Raw genomic sequence first — 5,920 nt, 5'->3', positions numbered from 1 at the left:
TTTCCTCACCTCAGGAAATGGGAGGAAATTGCAGAGCATGTTTACAAACTTTCCTGGGCTGTGTTTCTGGTCACGCGAAAACGCCTTTACTGATTTCAACCAAACTTGATATACAGATCCCTTACTACCTGGGATGATAGGTTCTGGGGGTCTCGCGGCCCCCCTGCACACCTGAGTGGAGCTACAAACAGCCAATCAGATTTCACCCATTCACATCAATGGAAAACATGTAAAAGGCTGCCATTCTCACAGTAATCAAGCCAGAGTCCCCAAACTTGGTGAAAAATCCAGGGAAAGTGGGCGGAGCACAAAACAAATTTCAGCCGTTTATTTTAAATGGGAAAATATAAACAGCAGCCATTCTTAAGGTGGCCACACACCATACACTCTTTTAAATATCTGTTCAATTTAAGAATTGCAAGCAATTTTTCTGACGGATTGTAACATTTCAAAAATATGACCAATGTACCACACACCTATGTTCAATTTTTCCCCAATTATGATAAAAATGATTGGAAACTCTGAGAAAATTGCTAGGATGTGTATATTAATAAATTGACAATCTAACACACACCATACAATCTTTAGAGAAATTGAAGAAAAATATCTGGCATTCCGGATAGATAAAAATCGAAAAAACGGGAAATCCGATCGGATTTTTCAGTCGAATGAAAAAAAAGCTTTCGATTTTTTCGGGAGATCCGATCGTTTTTATCGAATTGCCGTAAAATCGGATCATTTAATTGTATTGTGTGTGGCCACCTTTACACTGTTAATGGTCGGGTTCTCAAACTTTGCACAGTTGAGCACTGGGTGACTGGGAGTGATATTCAGAAAAGTGGGTGGGGCCTACAAAAGCCAATCATAATTCACCTATTTATTTAAAGGGGAATATTTAATTGCTGCCATTCTTGCAGGCCCCCACCTCCTCACCTTTGTCAAAGAAGTGTCAGAGCAGCGAGACCCGGCTGCTGTGTGCAGAGGAAGGACGCAGGACAGCAGCTTCCTGTAGCAGCGATATACAGGAACTTCGGGGTGAGCAAGCAGGCTGACCACCTATCTAGCTAAGCTATACTGGAGGCCAGTGATGGGCAGATAATTTCCGTGATCATGGAATAGCCGTGATTCACCAGCACTTTTTCACTATTTGACTTCCGAATCGGAATCTGTGATCGATGCTGGATCACGGAAATCGGCCACGGAAATTCTGTGATTACAAATATTCGGAATGCAATCACGGTTGTGATCGTGGGGATCACGGTAAAAATTAATTCGTGATCATCTCCCGTCGACTTTAGCGGTTAACCGCAAAGCCCCCTTACATGGTAGGAACACCACATTTGCCAGATATGTTAAGAAGAATAGTGGGAACAAGAGGAGACCTTATAGTTTTTGAGAAAATCGATTTTAAAATTTCAATGGAAAATAGTATACATTTAAATGCGGTAAATTACAGTTCTTAGGGAAATTTCTCTGACTCCTCAATTCAGACTCCACAACAAATCTAGAAAAGATGAAGCGCTCCATGGTGCATTATCAGGGGATAATTTTTAATCGCAAATTAAAAGTTCTACTTACAGGAAATAAAATGACAACTCGCTCATCAGCGGTACAGTCCACCGCTACACAGGCATGCAGGTTTGGCAACAACGCGCTGTGGCCAGTAGCGCGTTCTCCGATGTCCGGGGAAGCCGTCCCGCAGTGGGTGTGGGCGTGGCTGTGGTTTAGCGTGCGTATGGCGTCATTACGCGTTTCGGCGCTCTGCGCCTTCGTCAGATGACCATGGAGTGCTTCATCTTTTCTAGATTTGTTGCCCCTTGCCAATTGTGATTGGAGCAGCACAGTGCATTGGGAAAAAGGAAAATCGGCATTTGTAGCAGTCGGTTATCATCAGGACAGGAGCGCAAGGTTTTTTGGGATATTTCTCAGACTCCACAACCCCCGATCACTGTTACTGGTTGCAACAGGGGTCATTTATTAGACACTTTGATTGGCTTTGGGAACACATGTTCCCATTCAGGCCCGTACTGACCCACCGAACTGCCGATGGAAAGATCGGTGGGCCCCGCCTGCTGGGGGCCCCAGAGCGGGCACAGCGCAGGAAGGGGGGAAATTGGGCACACAGAGCGGCGGGGAGGGAAGCTTCCCCCCCTTCCTCACCTAGGGGCCCCCCTTCCGCGCTCCCCCTTCCGCACTCCCCCTCCCTCCAAAATTGCAGCCAGCGGCAGCTAATGAGAAATAGCTTTATCTGCATGATGAGATGAGATCCATCGCTCTGCGTGCCGCTGGCTGGTCTGGTCTCCTGCAATGCACTGTGTCCAATCACGCTCTCGCAGTACTTCCCGTGAGAGCTTGATTGGACACAGTGCATTGGAGGAGACCAGACCAGCCAGCGGCACGCAGAGCGATGGATCTTCTCATCTCATCATGCCGGTAAGATATTCCCCGCTCGCTGCCGCTGGCTGCAATTTTGGAGGGAGGGGGAGTGCGCAAAGGGGAGCGCGGAAGGGGGGCCCCTAGGTGAGGGAGGGGGGGAAGCTTCAACCCTCCCCGCCGCTCTGTGTGCCCACTGTCCCCCCTTCCAAGCTGGGGGGGGGGGGGGACTTAGACCTGGCTGCTGCCTACCTAACTGGGGACACCTGTGACCTGCCTACCTTAACGTGGGGGGGCTCCAGGTGAGGGAGGGGAGTCCCTCTGTGCCCACTGCACCCCCTTTCAGCATTAACTGGGGACCTGCCTTTGTGGGGATATCTGCCGCCAATCTAATTGTATTTTGCGGGGATATCTGCCGCCAATCTATTTGCATTTTGTGGGGATATCTGCTGCCAATTTAATTGCATTTTGTGGGGATATCTGCCACCAATCGGATTGTATTTTGTTTGGAAAAATGCCGCCAATTTGATTGCATTTTGTGGGAATATCTGCCGCCAATCTATTTGCATTTTGTGGGGATATCTGCCACCAATCTAATTGCATTTTGAAGGGATATCTGTCCCCAATCTATTTGCATTTTGTGGGGATATCTGCTGCCAATTTGATTGCATTTTGTGGGGATATCTGCCGCTATATCTATTTGAATTTTGTGGTGATATCTGCCGCCAATCTATTCGCATTTTGTGGGGATATCTGCTGCCAATTTAATTGCATTTTGTGGGGAATCTGCCACCAATCTGATTGCATTTTGTCAGAAAATCTGCTGCCATTTGACTACTTGATAAGTTATCATGAGGCATGTAACTACTTGATTATTTTATCTCAAATGTATCTGGTCAGACCTAATCTCTGTGAATAACACCGCTACTTATTTTGTGTTTTTTTTTTTTTTTTTTAAAGTCTGCCCATGACTCATCATGACCACGCCGATGTTCCGGTGCGTGGTGGCGCCCATTTATTTTTGCTGCGGCGCGCTGGGCACTCCGTATGTGGACATATCCCTTTTGGAGACTGTCCTCAGAAGTGCTTACAATCTATTCCCTACCATAAAAACATGCAAAATTTCGGGAGTACATGTGTATGTGAGCCCAAAATGGGGGGGGGGGGGCAGGCTGAAACTTCCTCGGTGGGCCCTTAGTGTCCCAGTCCGACGACCCTGTTCCCATTCACCAATGGTGAATGTAAATACTCGTCCCGTGGGAGGGGGACAGGCTAAGAGTAATGAGTGGGGTGGGAAAGAGGAGGGAATATCACAGCAAACCTGCCTCTACCTTTATGCAAAAAGTGAGATTATTTAAGGTGTTATTATGGGGACTGGGGAACAAGGAGAGAAAAAGTACAGAGGTATGTGATTACAGTAAGAACCTACCCCTGGGCTTACCTTGGGTAGTCTTGCCTTGGGTCAGGTGTGTTTAACATCCTATAACTGTGAGAAAAAGTGTGAACCCTTCTACACCGTTAGCAGTACAGGAACGTGAGGTCCATTTTCTATAATTATGTTCCACATGCCACCAAAGGGTGAGATCTGTTTATACCAACACAGCTGTGTTAGCAAATACAGGCCACCAGTGGCGTAGCAATAGGGGGTCTAGAGGTAGCAACCGCATTGGGGCCCTTGGACTAGAGGGGCCCTGAGGGGCCCACCCTCAACCACAGCATTAGCTGTTTATTGGTCCTGTGCTGGAAATTACCACTACCATAGATGGTTTGAATAGTAGTAAACATTAACACACTGTTCCCCATCCCCTTCCTGCACCTCTGACACTGTAGTTGCCATTGGCAGGTTTTGGTGCACCGTATCAATTGTTATGTATATAGTGCTTGGGGGGTGTCACAGGAACCCTAGTGGCTGACCGCACTTAGCCTTCTAAACGGTGCCAGCGCACAGAGCGTGCGAACTCTGGTCGCAGTCAATGCGCAGGAACCGTTAAGAATTAGCCGCAGACAACTCAGAAGGGAGCCTGTGAGACACGGGTAATTACAACGTCACCTACTGGTTCAGAGTAAACTGCCACCACCGCGGTTACCATGGGACCGTGGAGCCCACTAACTGACTGACTAGTCCTGCGAATAAAACGGTTAAACACACAGTATTCTGTCTAGCCAACAACAAACAAACAGTAGCGTATCTTCAGAGACCCGGGATCAGTTCTGTGTGTGTGCTGATAAGCAGGGTAGCGGACAGTGAATGACTTGGAGAAAGTCGTTTATTCACGCAATATAAATAATTAATATATACAGACAATTATTGAAATCACAATTATTAAGACAGTAATAGCCAGTATAAAAAATAAAAGAAGGGAGAAAAATACTTAGTTCCTGGAAAGATGTCCTTTTTGTGGGAAAACAGAGTTCTGGGTTTCAATTTGAGTTCAGAGTTCAGACCAGGTGGATGCCAGCATATCCTCAAGCTGGCATCTGATGAGTTCAAGATGTTTCAGTGTGGAGGACACTGAGTTTGGCTCCTCTGCCATTCTTATGCCCCTGATTCAGTAGGAGGGAGTGAGGGCGGGCCCACACTCCCCCTTAGAACATGAGATGAGTCCTCCCCTTGTCCTGGGGCCAGCAATCATGCCGTAACCATATATGGGCTCTATCTCACAGAACCGTACAGGTCAGGGCAGATTTATTAATATTTTCAGGTCTGCCTCGATGTACCCAGCAGCCTGATACCAAACATGAGGGGTGAGACCCTTGTGGTATCAGCAGGGCAATTCCAAACTGCCTAACTGGCAGTCCTTACCTCAGAATGTTCTGAAACTTCCTCAGAACCAGCACCGGGGCTCATGCTACACTTCCCCCACGTTTGGCGAAGCTGCCATCTCAGGAACCCCAGAAATATGACAGATCTGGGAAGTTATGGATATGCTATGAGACTCAGGTTATTCCCAGGCAAAGGCTCTTTGAAGTTTGGAGCAGCCAGCGAGGTGTCGCCTCCCCTTCTGGGAATGAGCCAGTGGGTCTGGCTTTTAGCCCAACTAGATTGCTTCTGCCATGGTGCTTGTCACCTTATACCTGATGGATGGGCCATCAGCACAGCTTGAAGCCAGGGACTCTCCGGGGCAGATTAGGCTCAGGCTCATTAGCATATCAAAAGAGCCATCCTTTAGGATGGTGCTCTCTCTGCTAAGAAAAGGACTTCAGCTCCCCGTACACACTCAACCCAGATTGTATCGATTTGAAGCGCAATCGATGCAGGGAATCGAGTGCGATCGCTTTTTCTTCACGGGCGGTTACAGGACGCGCCTGCGGCCCCGCAACCGTCCGTGACAGCCCTCCCTGGGGAGAAGGCAGATAGACATTCATCAGCAAGATGTGTGTCGTTGCCGCTAACCTGCGAGATCTGATCTAGTTCCCCGTTGGCGTTCTGGGGTCGGCTGCCCGCTGCGTGTCGGCCAACCTGGCTGACGGGTCTCGGGTTGCCGGTGCGGCGGGAAAACCTATTGGAGCCTGTGGCTCGGTTCCCCTGGACCGGGGGCGCGGTCTG

This window comes from Hyperolius riggenbachi, chromosome 1 (genome assembly GCF_040937935.1).
Source record: "Hyperolius riggenbachi isolate aHypRig1 chromosome 1, aHypRig1.pri, whole genome shotgun sequence".
Classification (NCBI taxonomy): Eukaryota; Metazoa; Chordata; class Amphibia; order Anura; family Hyperoliidae; genus Hyperolius; species Hyperolius riggenbachi.
The sequence above is the reverse complement of the archived record's forward strand: the minus strand, read 5'-3'. Positions refer to the sequence as shown.